Here is a 17,133-nt window from a genome sequence, read left to right as displayed (position 1 = left end):
GGTATGTTTCTTGTATGCAGCAGAGTGATGGATCCTGTTTTTGCATCCATTCTGTTAGCCTGTATCTTTTTACTGGGGAATTGAGTCTATTGATGCTGAGTGATATTAATGACTAATGATTGTTAATTCCTATTATTTTTATAATGGTAGTGTGTTTAGTGGTAGTGTGTGTGTGTGTGTGTGTGTGTGTGTGTGTGTGTGTGCGTGCGCGCGCACGTGCGTGTGTGTGGCATAGGTAATGAAGAAGCCAGATTTGTGAAGGGGGCAATAAGAACCATTCAACTGGCTGGCTAATTTTTAAACAGTGAGCATAACTAACCAGCAATGGCAGGCCAAATAGAAAAGCAGACGGCTCCCCTGCTGGCTCTAGGGGCTCTCATCTCAGAAGCATGAGGCATCACTGGAAATATATGAAATGAATACTTGGTAGATATTTCCACTCCAGATCCTTCTAACCTTATGAACCTACATAAATGGGCCTCCTTCCCTGCTGAAGACTAGCCCTCTTGTCATGTCTCCTGCTGCAAAATGTTATTTCTCTTCCTGGCCACCAGGCCAAAGCTATGGTTCAAATATGGCATATATATGGATATATGGATATCATGGGTTAAAATTGGATTTCCCCCATGGCAGTGCAGTGCAGGGAGGTGGGGCTTGAAGAGAGATGTTTAGTTCTAGTAGGCACCACCCCATGGGTGGGTGACTGCTGTCTCTCAAGAGAGACATCTCACATTCATGGAATTGAATGTTCCTTCCCGAGCACATGGATTCAACACAAGTGTGATTCCTCCTCTCGCCTCCTCTCTCCCCCATGAGGCAGTCACCTGTGAGAGTCTAAGGCCATGCTCTTGGACCTCCCAGTACCTAGAAGCAGGAGCCAAGCTCACTTCTTTTTGTGTTCCCAGTCTCGGGTATCTCAACAAAGCAACAGAAAACAGACTAAGCCAATGACAAGGAAATAAAATAGCCATGACCTACAGACACATTGGATTTGATAGGAGAAGGGACCGCAGCTCCAAAGAGCTGCAGTGTGTGGTCAATGCATGCTCAGGGTGTGGTCAATGCATGCTATAAGGAACACGAAACTGGGTTCTGAGGAGAGAACCCAGGAGATGACAGATATGTACTATACAAGACCAGAGTCCCGCTCCCCACACATACACACCAGCAGCCAGCATTGCGTGTGGGATCCAAACAGCATCCAACTCCCCAAAACTTCCAGCTTTCAGGAGAACATACTTGGAAGTTCAGAGAGGGCCTTCTCTCCAGGCAGAGCAGGCAGAATGCAATGTCGTTGTGGGACTATCACAGCAGCAGGGAAGAAAGGAAGGCCCGGAAGTACAGATGATGTCTGTCTTGGTACACTCAGAATTCTGTAATAAAATAACAGTTGTCCCTGCTGTTTGCCCAGGGTGGGAGGGTCCAGGACCCCCATGGATGCCAATCTAGCACAGTCAGGCCTCACATACTCGGTGGCTTGGGCATTTATGTGTGACCTACACGCCTCTCCCTGAGTCCTGTAAATCCTCTGTAGATGACCTGAAACCCCTGACAGACGCCATGAAATGGCCTGTAACAGTTATACCCCATTATTTAGGGGGTAATGACAAGAAAAGCCTGCACATGTTCAGCACAAACAAAAACTTCTATTTTAACTGATCATTGGTAAAATCCACTCCCGTAGAACTCACAGATACGTACGTGGTAATCTGGAGACCACTGGGTGGGACCATGGGCCCAGGGGCCCCCTGTGAACTAGGCCAAGACCACAGCTCAGGTTTTCACTCCCTTAGCAGATCCACTGTGGGGCTTTGAGCTGTCCACTCCCTGGTTACCTGAATCACTGTGGAAAGGGATGGGAGAACGGCTTGGATGGAATCCCCAGCAACCAGATTTGAGCTCAGTGTGAAGAACGGCAATCCTCTACCCGCCACGATGCTAGATGCAGTCTGAATTTCTCCGGATGGGAGAAGGGAGAGATTCAGAGTACAGAGAAGCCCCTCACCAGCCTCAGGCTCTAGGATCCTTCAGATCCAAGGATCGTAGAACCATAGGGAATTTACTCTCCCTCCATTAACCTTAGCTTCTCCAACCCTAAAAATGGCAGAGAGAGAGAGAGAGAGAGAGAGAGAGAGAGAGAGAGAGAGAAAGAGAGAGAGAGAGACCTGTGACTTTTGCTTCCGGAAGAAGGCATTGCTCACAGGAGCCCGGGCAGACACAGGCGTTATTATGCAGGAGCCGTGGTGCTAATTAGCCTCGCTGCGGATGCAACAGAAATTCACAGTGCAGCAACCAGGCCTGCTGAAGGGGACAAGGCTGGGACATCTCATTTTGACAAATGGCTTTTGTTTACCCACGACTGTCAAACAGTCCACGATGTGTGGCTAATCACCTAAAAATAACAGCACATATGTTCCCTCTGAGGAGTGTTCCTTGTTAACAAGCACAGTGGCCATAGGGTGCCGGGGGATGGGGTGAGGACAGTCTGCGCTCCTCTGAGACAAACACGGGGACCCTCCTCTCAAAGGCTCTAGTATCTATCTTCCTGCTTCTCACATCCATCTGGTACCCAGCCCCATCAGTACCGCACACAAACCCATCCTCCCTTCTGTCTCCCTATCCCTGAACCCCAGCCACTGTCCTGAGCCAAGCCTCCTCATGAGGTGCCAGGGCTGTCACCATCAATTCCCCTCGCAGCTCTTCAAACCCTCTCTCCCACACAGGACCTTTCTAACAGAGATCTACTGTGTCAGTTCCCTGCTCAGAAGCCCCACGGCTCCCTGTTCTTAAAGCTAGACCAATCTCATTTTCCATAGCACATTAGAAGAACTGGCCCTCCTCAGTGTCCCATGGAGGCTTAGCACACCAGACTGTTGAAGTCTGTGTGAGCCGCACATCTGTCTGTGGACCTCCCCGGTATCCTCAGACAGGCGGTAGGCTCTTGATGACATTCGTCCTAACAACCAACTGTAGCAAGGACATGACCACAGCGGTGGTGGTTTGAACAGGCTTGACCCATGGGAAGTGCTGCTATTAGGAGGTGTGGCCTTGTTGGAGAAGTGTGTCACTGTGTAGGGGGCTTTGAGGACTCCTAGAGTTCATGCTCCGCCCGGTGTGGAAGAGTCGGTCTTCTGGTTGCCTTCAGAACAAGATGTAGAACTCTCAGCTCCTCCCAGCACTGTGTCTGCCTGCATGCCACCATGCTTCCAGCCATGATGCGAGTTGCCTTGGTCATGTGGTGTCTCTTCACAGCAGTGGAAACCCCAAGACTACAGCTAAAGCCACTCCACATCCCCTCCTGCTGCCTCACGAGCATCTCTCAACATTGACACGTACGCAGGAGTCTCTCCTTGTAATCTTCCCCAGCCGCTCAAGCCCAAAGCCCTGGAGTCCCGCTTGAGCCGACCCACAGCTGACCTGTTAACACACGGGCTCAGCTCTGTCTTCAAACCATGCCAAGACTCTTCCCTGACGGTGATGCTTCCGTTCCTGATCTGCAACGTTACAAGGCAGGCTTCTGTCTTTGCTTGCGGACCTGTCCATAGCAAGTTCCCAGAGGATATCTGCGAAACTGATCACATCCCTTCCAACTGGTCTCAAACCTTCCAGTGGCTTCCATTTCAGAGCAAAGCCACCATTGTTGACCAACATATCCTCAGTCCTCCTGCACACCCTAGCACCTGGTAGGGTTTTTTTAAATATTATTTATTTAATGTATGTGAGCACACTGTCGCTGTCTTCAGACACACCAGAACAGGGCATCGGATCTCATTACAGATGGTTGTGAGCCACCATGTGGTTGCTGGGAATTGAACTCAGGAAAGTCTCAAAACTAGGAAGAAACTAAATATCAGGATGCCTGGCTAAATTTATGTAAAGAGATATGAGCTGACACAGAAAGACAAATGTCACATTTATTTGTGGCATCTGAAAATGTCAAAGAAAGAAAGAAGAAAGGAAGAAAGGAAAGAGGGAAGAAAGGGAAGCAGTAAAATCTTATAATTTGTCAGGGGTAAGCCCTGTACTTACTCCCTTAATCCTTGCACTCGGAGGCAGAGGCAGGTGACTCTCAAGGCCAGCCTGACCTACAGAGCAATTTCTAGGACAGCCAGGGAGAGGTCTTCCCACTATCATTACCCCAACACATACAACTCAACTCCTCCACAGACATGCCTGCCTCCTGAGCGGGTCGAGATCTCACTGTCTTCCTTAGGGTTTTGTGGCCGTGAAGAGACATGCCATGACGAACACAGCTCTTATAAAGGAAAAGAGTTAACTGAGGCTGGCTTGTGGTTTCAGAGGTTCGGCCCATTATCGCAACAGTGGGAAGCATGGCGGCATGCAGGCGGGCATGGTGCTGGAGAAGGAGGTGAGAGTCCTCTATAACTTGATCTGCAAGCAGCAGGAGACTGTACATTACCCTGGGTGGAGCTTGAGCATAGGAGACCTCAAAGCCCACCCCCATAGTGACACACTTCCTTCCACAAGGCCACACCTCCTAACAGTGCCACTCCCTATAGGCCATGTATTCAAACACATGAATCTATGGGGGCCATTCCTGTACAAACCAACGTACCCATCACGTTGACAATACCAGCCATCACAGATTCAAAGAATTTCCATTAAAAATAAAATAAGTATGAGTGTCCACCCTTCCATACAGTCCTTGAAGTCAGAGTTCAAGCAATAGCACAAAAGAAAGAAAGAAATAGATACAAATAGTAAAAACCATCATGTTTGCAGGTGGTATGATTCCGTGTATGAGAGACCCTAAGGACACCACCAGAAAACTCACAGAACTGATAAACACTTTCAGCAAAATGTCAGGATATGAGATCAACATGCATGAGTCAATCCCAACAGCATGTAGTGTGCCCTGTGGACAACACCAAACGTGCCGAGAAAGAAACCAGCCCAGCAACCCCATTCACAACAGCTTCAAAAATAACCAGGAATAAAAATAACCAAAAGGCGGGGCACGAGGAGCTTTTAACCCCAGCACTCCAGTGGACCTCTGTGGGTTCAAAGCCGGCCTGCTCTACATAGAGAGTTCCGGGTCAGCCAGAGCTACATAGTGAGACCTTGTGCTGGACAAACAAAATCAAAGAAGTAAAAGATATTAACAACGAAATGTTTAAAATTCTGAATAAAGTGAACATGACAACGGCATATGGAAAGAGCATCCTGATACGGGGAAAATGGCCACACTCCTAAAGTGATCTAGAGATTCAGCGCAATCCCCATCTAAGTTCCACTGCCATCCCCGTATAACGCCGTTCTTCACAGAGATAGAAAATACGATCTGAAATCCATATGGTGACACAAAGCAGCCCAGATAGCCAAGGCAACCGTGGTCAAAAGAACACTATTGTAAGCATCACCTACCCGACATCAGGTTAGACCACAGGTCCACATTAACAAAAACATCAGGTTAGACCACAGGTCCACACTAACAAAAACAAACATACTGATCGGCAGAAGAGAGTGGTGAACCCAGAATTAAACACACACAGCCATGGTCACCTGAGTGTTTCCTTCCAAAGACACAGAGGCTATATTTGAAAGGAAAGACAGCCTCTTCAGTAAATGATTCTGCGAAAGCTGGACACCCGTCGTAGAAGAATAAAACTAGGTCTCTATCTACACTATTTACAAAAACCAATGCAGTGTAGAACAGAGGCATCCAAGTAAGACCGGAAACACCAACAACTGTGAGAGAGAAATGGAGAGGAAATGCCCCAAGATGTGAGCATAGGCGAGGACTTCCTGAAGAGGGTTACAGTGGCTCAAGGATACATCGCCATAGGCTGAAAAATGGGATTCCGTGGAATGAAAGGGCTTTTACACAGCAGTTTAACAGTTCATTGGATTATGAGACAGCCTAGGGGCAGAAGGGATACCTCAGAGGATAAAGGTGGTCCATCCGGAAGCCTGGAGACCTGGGCTTGAAGAAGAGACCTATGCCACAAAGTTGTTTTCAGTCAATAACTACATGCTATGACACACACGCTACATGCTCACACACAGATTATGCATACACACACACACCCCTAAAAGAGAGAGATAAAGAGATGCCTAGAGAATGGGAAGAAAGGTCCCTGCTAGCTATACATCTGATAGATGATTAATATCTGGAATATATAATGAACTTTTAAAAAGCTAAATACCAAGAAAAGAAAACCCCTCAATAAATAAAAGATCCTATGAGCGAACAGACAGTTCTCCGAGCATGAAGTACAGATGACGGATGAGCATATGGGGGAAATGTTCAGCGCCCTTAATCATCAGGGAAATGCAAATTAATGAGAGTCAGAATAGCCACCCCTAAAAAAGCAAATGACAACAAATGCAGGTGAGGGTCGAGAGCAAAGGGAACCCCTATATGCTGCTGCTGTAGATCTGGAGTTCAGTGTGGATGCTCTTCAGAGACCAGAAATAGAATTCCTATATGATCCAGCTTCCTAGGAGCATGTGACAAAAGGAAGCTACCCACCTGGAGCATGTGATGGGCCTACAGGACCCAGTGTGTCCTTCAAAGGCTTGCTGACCTCCCAGCAGGCCCTGCCGCCCATAGATCCCACCACCAACACCCAATAGCATTATGCGCTGGGGACCACGTTTCCAACACACGACACTTAAGATAGAAAGTGTACACTCACTTCTAGTGGTTGACACCTCTCCACAGAATCTAAGACAATAGCCACCATCAGCCCTGTTTCCAGAGGAAAGAAAAAGGTGTTGGCAATACCGGTGTTTCTTAAGAGCCACGAGACAATACACTTGAAAGAGCATCTTGAGAAAACCCAGCAGCTCTTCTCAGTTTCTATTCTTCTTCCCCAATGCTAACTTCCTCTCAGGAACACGCCTGTCATCGAATCCTCCTTCTTACCTCAGAGTCTAGCTGTCCCGTGGAAGGTTCCTACCGTGTGGAGGGAGACAGAGTGGGGGAGGGAATGGATGGCATAGGAAGAAATCAGTGTCTAAGTCTCCCTTCTGGGGCTACCTTCAGCCTCTTGTCTCTGGAGGTAAAGACAGTTGGTGTTTGCGGCCATTGAGACGGCTCCCACGAAAGGCACTCGCTGCTCAAGCGAGGTGATCTGAGTCGCTCTCTGGAACCCATGGAACGGATGTAAAGGTGGAAAGGGAAAAGCGACTCCACGAAAGCTGTCCTCTCACTGCCATACCTGCACTGTGGCGTGCGTGTCCCCACCCCACCCCCACCCACACACACATCATACAAACATATACAACAATAACAATGTTTTAAACCCAAGAGTTGTTTAGCTCTACTAGATTAAAAACTGAAGAATGGAAGGAAGGAAGGAGGAAGGAAGGCCATTCCTTCTCCTCTGGTACATGCTCCTACAAAAGCTGTCACCTGACAGACCTCAACAGCCCCTGTCCCAAACCATCCAGGCCCGAAGGCACAGCACTGCTATTCCAACCTGCCCGTCCCAAGGAGACCTATGAAGGGGTTATACTTTCTGGATTCATTTCCATAGTGTTATCCTACAGGGCCCCCAGAGGAACCGACCAGTCAGCAACAGGGATCCCTGCCCCATACTGAAGAGGTTCTTAGTCTGGTGAGAAGCCAGCACAGGGAGAGAGACTTTCTAAAACCAGTCGACACTAGTTAGCACGGGAGGATGAAATCACTTCGTAAGCTACCATCGCTCTGGCCCTCCCCTCTGTCCAGTCACCTTGGAGACCAGGCCTGCTGGTCCTCCTTCTGCATTCACATGGTCTCCTCTCTGTATCTTAAACCTATTTCTTGGTCCATACCAGTTCTGCAGGCAGCCCTCCATAGGCGCCCACCCTGAATCATTGATTTGTCTCCAAAAAAAAAAAAAAAAGTTATATTAATGTCGTTCTGTACTAATGAGTCTACCCCACTTGGTCCCAGCTGGAGCTAATGTCTGCTGATTAATTAGTGCGGAGCTCTCTGGGAGGCAAGAGTGGGGGAGGGAGAGAAAGAGACGCAGACGGGAAGGAAGGAAAGACCGTTTGTAGACTCAAATAGGTTTCCTCTGTTCACCAGCAGCCCACACGCACCCCTACCCCACCGGTCCTCCAACCTGAAACTGGTTATGGAGCGGACACTTGAAAACCCACCCCTCTTCAGTCACTTACTGTCCAGGAGAAATGAGACACTTAGTTGTTGCCCCCAAAGGGCAAAGATGGGCCAGAGGAGAGCACAAGGCAGAAACTGATAAATCACGGTCTCAGCTCTTTCCAATTTTGCCCAAGGCAAATCTCTGGTTTCCCTGGGCCTCTTTATCCCTAACCTGTAAAACAGGAGCAAGCCAAGGAAGGTATAATAGCACACACCTGAATCCCAGCACTCTGGAGGCTGAGGGAGGAAGATCATGAGTTCGAGGCCAGGCTGAACTACATAGTGAAGCCTTGGCTAAGACAATAAATAAATTAAAATCATTTTTTAAAGGAATAAAATTCTACCCTTGACTGTATGCCATCCAATACCGGACCTACCTTCCATTGCTCTGAGTCATGTGGCATCATTTGTAAAACACACACACACACACATACACACACATACACATACACACACATACACACACACACATACACACACATACACACACACATACATACACACACACTCACACACACACATACATACATACACACACACTCACACACACACATACACTCACACACAAACACACACATACATACACACACATACACACACACATGCACACACACGCATGCACACACACACACATACATACACACACACACACACACACACACACACACACACACACACACACGTTGCAGAGGAGCCAGAATGAAGTAGGTAGCTTCAGCTTAGGGCATAGCCAAGTTGCCAGTATGATCAGTACATGGAAACTACTGTTAGGTTACATCTCCAGAAATGACCAACTGATTAAGCAAAGTGTGTGCCTCAGCTTACCCGGGTCCCTAAATGGATGCAGAGCCAATAGTGCAGTCCAGGAAATGGCCCTATTGTCCCTGTTCAAGGGTTAGCCAAGGCTCACAGTGGGGGCTTTCTTGGTCTTGGGTCACACAGTAAATAGCTGAGCTGGGAGTTGAACACAGAGGATACCTGCTTCCAAACAGAGACCCTTCCCCCACTGCTGCAATTCCCACCCATCAAGCTTTTAAATTTGATTTTGCTGCAGCCAGGAGCCTGCAGGCATCCCATCCCAGTTCTGTAGATTGCGAGGCTCCTGGGCCGTCACTAATCACTCTCGAAGGCTTGTCATAATCCCTTCCCTGCTGGCATGCAGAACAAAGGGGACAAACTAAGGGGTCAGCAAACAGGGCTACTATGGACCCATGTAAGCATCAGTTAGCTCGTTCCAGAACCTGGGTAGTTTAGCTTAATATTTCACACACATTCATTCAGCAGGCATTCAACGAGTCTGAAGCTCTGTGCTCTGGGCTTCCAGCAGGACGTACGTGCATGACACTCCTACTTTCCTGTCCCTGGTGCAAGTCAGACAGCAAGCAAATGCACAGATTCAACCGTTAGAAAGGTTAATGACCAGGATGTAGCATGAAGAAGGCTCTCCGGTCAGATGACATTGGAGGGTACGATACAAGCAAGTAAGGACATCCACTACCATGTTCCAGGGAAAGAACTCTAGACAAGAGAACAGGGCGTTTGAAGGCCCCCTCTTATAGGTTGATGTCATTATGCAGGCGAAGGCAGGTACAGGATAGAACGAGGCCTGTCATTGGACCAGAAGGAAGGATGGGCGGGAGAAAAGTTTTAGAGAGGCAGAGGAGGCTGGAGGAGGAGGGAACTGAGAGAACATGGCGGCGGATGTCAAGATTCCGCTCTGCACATATTACAGGTTGTTATGACTATTCTTAAGGAATGGATGTGTACAGGATTTTGTGTTGTCTAAATGGGCAAATTATAGCTTATCAATTGAATCCGAGGATATTGTGGGATGCGTTCTTTCGTGTGGTGACTTAATTGAGTTCAAGAGAGTATATGGTGGCAGGATGCACCCGGCCCGCCATAGAATTGTGATGTGCATGCCTGGCGTGGTGGAGACCAACCAAGAGAGCTGTGAGGGAGGGAGGGGCAGCCTGACAGAATGCCGTGTTGGAATGGCTCGAGGACAGCAGGAAAGTAGATGGGGGCAGCGTGGAGCCTCTGAGATAAATTAGCGCTAGTTCCAGTGGCCCGTTGGAGCCAGAACTAGCGAGAGAGCGCAACCGTCAGGATACACAGGGAACCCGGAACCATCCCACTGCCTTTTTATTTATCACAACACTATCTTGTCTGTTTAAGCCTTTATAACAAAACACCATCAATGGATAACTCGTTGACTTAGTCTATCTGGAGCTACTATAACAAAATGCTACAGGTTAGGTCGTTTATTTTAAAAACAGCACCACCACCCCCCATCATATAAGAAGACAGGATAGAACGAGGCCTGTCATTGGACCAGGAAAAAAGAATACGGGGGGGAGGGGGGGCTGGGAGGAGAGGGAGGAAGGATGGAGAGAGAGAGGAGGCGAAATTCATTCTTGTATCAGGCTCTCACTTGTGAGGCAGCAATATTAAGCTATTCAGAGCCCTTCCGACTAGCCCCTCTTAGACATCCCATCCCTCAGTACTACTGCACTGGGGAGGAGAGGAGGGATAAGCTTCAGCATACAAACTCTAGAAGGTGCACTCAAGCACACCACTTAAGACAGATGTATTTTGTTGACACTAAATCTATCGATGAGGACCACCCCTTATAACCCATTGCCTCCCAAAGACCCCACCCCTAACACTGTCACCTTGGAGACTAGTCTTCGGCCAATAGCACAGAGAGATTGGAGATGCTGTAAACCTCAGCCTGAGAAGACCCCAGGCTGGATCATTTCCAGGTTGTTCAAGCAATAACAAAAGGGACTGGAGAGGTGGCTCAGTGGTTAGGAGTAATGGCTGCTCTTCAGAGGACCCTTGTTTGATTCCCAACACCCACTTGGTGGCTCGCAGCGGCCTGTAACTCCAGCTCCATGAGAGCTGATGGCTTTCTTCTGCCGCCCTGAACAGGCAATGCACACATATGGTGCACAGACAGGGATGCATGCAGGCAGAATACCCACGTGTACAAAATGAAGATAAATAAATCATTCTTTTAACTTACAAAGAAGTAGCAAAGAGTGGAGAGGAGAGACGGGAAGGGGCGTGGCTGGGGAAGGGGCGTGGCTGGGGAAGGGGCGTGGCTGGGGAAGGGGCGTGGCTGGGGAAGGGGCGTGGCTGGGGAAGGGGCGTGGCTGGGAGAGCAGATGGCAGAGCCCTGCAGAGTTTGTATCGTTTGCTTGGGCGCATCTGGTTTCTCTTGTTCCTATTACTTACACTCCTTACCCAGCCATTTCCTGTCTCTGGCTGGAGAAAACCCACCTCACTGGTGTAGTATTCGAAGCGTTTTGAATGGCTTCTCTCAGGCAGACTCTAAGCAGATTTCTGCTGCCTAGGCTCCCTGGGGAGTGCTGGGGAGAGAGAGCAGTGTGCAGAAGACCCCCACCTCGCCCATCTATTAACTCACCCAGACAAACCTGAACCGCGGAAGTGTGGGAAATAAGTGTGGAGACAGGAGAGATGGCTCAGCCCTTAAGAGCACGTTTGAGTCCCAACACCCACGCGGCAGCTCACAAGACTGTAACTCCGGTTTCAGAGGATCCAACCACGTCATCTGGCCTCCTTGGGCACCAGGTATGCACACGGCGCATAAACATGCACACAGGCAAAACACTCATGCGCGTAAAATAAAAATAAATGAATTTTCAAAACCCAGGGTCTCCCCTCACATCTCCGGGTCCCCACTGTGTTGAGTACGTAGAGATTGGACGCGTTTGGTTTCGCTCTCGGAACTGGTTGGTATGTCAAACTTTTACACAGCATTTAGCCTGGGTTAGACACTGTAAGTCGTCTAGAGACCATTCCAAGCATAGAGAGCCCAGGAGGAGTAGAGCCTTTGCCTGAAGCCTTGGATTTGAACTCCAGCACCACAAAATAAAGTATGGAAGGGCCCTGGGCATCATCCCTTGGTACCGGCAGATAGGCCAGGAAACCCCGTTACCATCACCATCAACATTTGATGATATCTGAGGTCAGGTCACAACGATGATTGATAGGAACCCAGCTGCTCTGGGGTAGAAGTGAATTCATGAAAAGCCTGATGAGATGGGAACTGAAGCCCAAGAAAGATCCCAGAGAGAGGAGGACAAACGGGAGGACCTTAGCAGACAGTGTGGGAGGCCATTGCAAGAAGAGGAAGGGAGTACCGTATAAACCACATCTACACTCAGGACTTGATACCGAGGCCTTTGTAAAGACTTGTCTGCCAGGGTAGTATCTCCTGGCTTCTCACTTGAGGCTCTCGCCCCAGCCTGCTCCCAGGTGGGCCTCTAAGCAGAGCCAGAAAGGGCATTTGGCAAACAGGCAGCAGCCTGCTTGGCTGCGCACTGGGTAAACAGGACTCTGCCCTGCACCTGCAGCCCGCAGATGCACAGGGATAAATGTTTGCTTACAGATCTGTCTTGCCTAATGAGTGTTTGAGTATCTGCCGGGCAGGCCCGGCTCAAGGGAGCTGGCAGGAAGGGGCCAGTCCTGGGGGACCCAGTGCCTCACTATCTAGTCCCCCCTCCCCGAGTTCAGGATCCAGATCTAGGAGAACCACAGCCGGGTCCATGGGTAGGATACCCGCTACGGCTTTGTAAGGTCTTCGGGGAGGCTCAGGGAGCCTCATTCCAGCCAGTGTCCTCCAGCCCTCCTCGTCATTCTCCTCCTCATCCTTCTAAAAGCAGTGAATACACACTAGGAATCAATTAATTCTGTATCAGTTGGTTACGGATATCTGGCACATGCCCCTTGAGCTTTTAATTTTTTTTCACTTCGTGTATTATTGATATTAGTTTTCAAATGAATATGTAAGATGATAATTTCTTTAATTAAATTGTAAAGTTTTTATTTTAATTTTTTCAGTGGGGAGGGGGTGCCTGAGTGGGTAGAAACACCTGCAGAGTCCAGAAGAGGGCATCAGAGCCCCTGGATGGACTTCCCAGGCGGTGGTGGAACTTGTCTTCCACACCAACCCTTGCACTTAGCCATCTCTCCATATCCTGGAAGAAAATTAATTAGTCAGAAATGAAAGTCCCCTGGCTCCCTGGTCCTATTTTCCAACTTCATCTTAACTTTGGGAAGATTTTATTTTCGTCTCCACGTTAATAGAGTCGTAGACCCTCAACACCTTCCCGTCCCTATACATCCTGAGTGACCTCATTTTTTTTTTTTTTAGCACCTGGAATTGATTCACGGTTTGGATGTCCCAGGACTGATGAAAACAGTATCCAGTTCCCTTTACTGGGTAATGGCGACCAATATCTTTGCTATGACAAATACTGTCCTATCCATCTTCATCTACTTACCCCTTTGTGGACCCATCAACGTTTACCTGTTGAGTACGTTCTAAACAGGAAGGCTACATTTCTTCTCCACTTGAACGGTCACTACCAAGTTATGCTCCGAAAGGCAAGGCCACCTTACTCTTCATTTCCAGCAGCCCGTGAACGTTTCCCCACTCCCAGATAACCTTTACTACGCTCATTGGTGACAGCATCTGCTTTCCTGGTAGTCTTAGTGACATTAAATATCGGTTAGTGCGCTGTCTGTCCATCCCAGTTCTGAGAACCTCCTCATCACACGTGGCACGGTTTTGGTAGAAACCTTTCTTTGCGTTTCAGCGAGGCTTCAGTAGCAACTCGGTCCTCTGTGACTGCTGTGTCCAGGACTCCAAGAGCATGTGGACCCCGGCGGGGTTAAAGGCAGCAGGGAGCTCCTGTGTGGCCCGTCCTGAGAGAGTCACAGCCCCGAATCTCACAAGACTGGAAGAGGCATTTGATCACAAGCTGGCCCCCTTAGTATCACCAGGAAACAAGGCCAAACGAGTCACGGGCTCCTGTCCTTTGATGAGAGCGTGAGAGCGGTGTGCATGAGTCAGGTTCGAGTGTTGAAAATGTCCATCAAACCACAACAAGGGGTTGGGGATTTAGCTCAGTGGTAGAGCGCTTGCCTAGCAAGCACAAGGCCCTGGGTTCGGTCCCCAGCTCCGAAAAAAAGAAAAAGAAAAAGAAAAAAAAAAAAAAACAACAACAACAACAAAACAGAAGCAAAAAAGGAAATGCGCTGGCTTTGGGCGCGGCTGGATCCAGGTATTCAGACACGGTCACCGCCCCTCTGTCTGTCGGCATCTTCCACTCTGCTTCCCGCTCCTCCTGGCTCCATTTCTAAAGTAGCTGAGCTAGAAGGGCCCCAGGAACTGGCGGCCCACGTGAATTCAACAGCCCAGGAGATAGCATAAAGATGTCGCGACTGGCTGGGGTTTGATCCTTCTGGGTCACATGACTGACAGAGCTGGGTAACAAATCGTACAGAAGAGGCCGATGTAGATCTGAGAGATGAAGACAAGTCGTGCATGAGGCACGTGTGCCTAGAAGGGAGATGGGAAAATTCAACGGCCCTTACCAAAAGAAAGGTCCCCAGCTACTGACACCAGAGTTGAAGTCGAGCTTTGTCCCCATTCAGTAGCCCCAGGCAAATCACCTCTCTTGGGACCCGAAGTTCCCCCTGCTGTAATGTCCAACTTAAAGTCAGTAGCTGATCCCGGAACCTTCTAGAAGCAGAAGAATGCTTTAGAGTTCAATGAATAATAGAGGGGAGCCCAATACAAAACAAACGAAAAGCTCTGTTCTGTTGAAAGTTTTATCTTATCTGCTTAATCGAGTATTAGGCCAGGAATAACCAGAGTGTGCTGTCATACGCACATCAACAGCTCAGCATCTTAACAAAGACTGGCTTCTCGCTGGTGAGTACAGCTCAGAGAACCGTTCTTGGGAGTTCTCCCCCACACCCCCAGCCAGTCACCCTGAGTCCCACCCTCAACACCATTTCTCATTCAATCATAGTAAAGGCCTAGCCTCTATGGAAGGAGAGAAGGAACATCCACTATTGCCCACACCCCAGTTGGACCTCAGCATCTGTCACGCGCGTCGATTCGCAGGCCAGGGACCCTGGTAAAAATCCACCTGATGAGGAAAAACCACCCTGGTTTTGGTACCTCTGCCATAAAGTGTCTTAGTTTGGGTTTTATTGCTGTGAAGAGACACCGTGACTAAGAGAACTCTTATAAAAAGAAAACATTTCATTGTGGCTGGCTTAGAGTTTCAGAGGTTCAGTCCATCATCATCATCATGGTGGGGAGCAGGGCGGACATGGTGCTGGAAGAGCAGAGAGTTCTACATCTTGATCTGAAGGCCGTCAGAAGGAGACCCTCTTCTGCCCTGGGTGGAGTCTGAGCATGAGGAGACTGCCAAAGCCCACCCCGCCAGTGACGCGCTTCCTCCAACAAGGCCACACCTCCTCATAGTGTCACTTCCCATAGGCCAAGCATGTGCAAACCACCACAGTTGGCAGCACTGGCTTCTTATTGGTTGTTAGCCAGCTTCCACCACTGAAACAAAACCCCCATGGCAATGAACTGTTAGGAAGGGACGTTTCAAAGGCTCAGCCCAACTCACTTAGCCCCTGTTGGTTTGAGTTCATAGTGGGGACACATGAAAAAGGGAAGCTGGTTTAGCTCATAGGGGCCATTAATCAGAGAGGGGAGGGAAGAAGAAGAAGAGGAGGAGGAGGAGGGGGGAGGAGGAGGAGGAGGAGGAGGAGGAGGAAGAAGAGGAGGAGGAGGAAGAGGAGGAGGAGGAAGAAGAAGAAGAAGAAGAAGAAGAAGAAGAAGAAGAAGAAGAAGAAGAAGAAGAAGAAGAAGAAGAAGAAACCAGAATCCCAATGTCTTCTCAAAAGCACATGTCAATGACCTAAATTCCTTTTAGCAGGACTCGTCTCCCAAAGAACCTACCACTTCCTGGTAGTGCCAGCGACTGGAAGCAAAGCCTTATGTGTGTGGGAACTGAGAGAACACTTAAGATCCAAGCCATAACATGTATCAATCACAGGGTACAAGGAGAATGAGGCAATGGATAAAAGAGTAAGAAATCAGCCGTGGATGACAGATGTGTCACATCTCATCACATCGCAGCCCAGAGCCAATGTTTTTAGGCTGCAAAACCGTCAAGTATTTTTTAGCATGCAAATATTTTAAGAACTTCCAGTCTGCCAAAGAACAGGAATTAAGAGTGCCGAGAGGAACATGGGGCTGGCTAGCTCAACTGGTAGAGCATCAGACTTTTAATCCGAGGGTTCGGGGTTCAAGTTCCTGGTCACTGACACTCAAACTTTGAAAGTTGAACTTACTTAAATGGGCTGGAGAGATGGCTCAGAGGTTAAGAGCACTGACTGCTCTTCCAGAGGTCCTGAGTTCAACTCCCAGCAACCACATGGTGGCTCACAACCATCCGTAATGGGATCTGGCGCCCTCTTCTGGTGTGTCTGAAGACAGTGACAGTGCACTCACGTACATAAAATAAATAAATAAATCTATTTTTAAAAATGCTAAGAGTATTCAATAGATATGCTTGCAACTTCAGGATTCTCTTTCGTGATGCAAATACAACAGGAGAAACTCTAGTGAGAAGAAACCATGCCGTTTGTCACCAAGATGTCCGACGTCAGCACACGGCATGCCCAGTGGTTCTTGCCATATTCCCTGTTATCGATATTGCTGTAACAAACTGTTAGACATGAAATTAACTGCGATGAACCAAGTGGTGGTAGTGAATGCCTTTAATCCCAGCACACAGGAGCCAGAGGCAGGCGGCTCTCTGTGAGATCAAAGCCAGCCTGGTCTACAGATCTAGTTCCAGGACAGTCAGGGCTATGCGAAGAAACCCTGTCTCATAAAAACAAACAAAAATTTTTTTTGAAAGTAAAAAAAAAATTAACTGTGATGCTTAAGAGCTTATTTGAAAGTTCTAGCAAAACAGCCCAGCCGCTAGAATACCCTTGACAGACAGGCAGTCCTCCTCTGTTCAGGGAAGGTTTTCGGTTTTTGACTGAACACTGGTCTTTGGGAGGAACAAACATGAGAGAAGAATCAGACACCCACATAACCAGCCATATCAACCGAATCAACCCTGGCAATCACTGGGGTGGCAGATGTCACAACCAGAGTACCCCCACACCCG

At 48.5% G+C, this 17,133-nt stretch overlaps 1 long non-coding RNA gene across 4 annotated transcripts in view; it reads left to right on the top strand.

Moving 5' to 3' along the window:
* Positions 1 to 16,499, top strand: part of LOC120097924 (uncharacterized) — a 29,905-nt gene extending 13,406 nt beyond the window's left edge. For 3 of the 4 annotated variants that reach the window (XR_015641470.1, XR_015641472.1, XR_015641471.1), the window contains 2 exons: positions 11,473 to 11,710; positions 13,296 to 13,661. This is a non-coding gene — a long non-coding RNA (uncharacterized LOC120097924). Of the gene's footprint in view, positions 1 to 11,472; positions 11,711 to 13,295 lie in introns of all 4 variants that reach the window. The other variant, XR_015641469.1, reaches the window with a different exon arrangement.
* Positions 16,500 to 17,133: the final 634 nt, after the last annotated feature.

Source organism: Rattus norvegicus, chromosome 17, assembly GCF_021556685.1.
Source record: "Rattus norvegicus strain SHRSP/BbbUtx chromosome 17, alternate assembly SHRSP_T2T, whole genome shotgun sequence".
NCBI lineage: Eukaryota > Metazoa > Chordata > Mammalia > Rodentia > Muridae > Rattus > Rattus norvegicus.
This window is presented reverse-complemented; position numbering and strand designations above follow the sequence as displayed.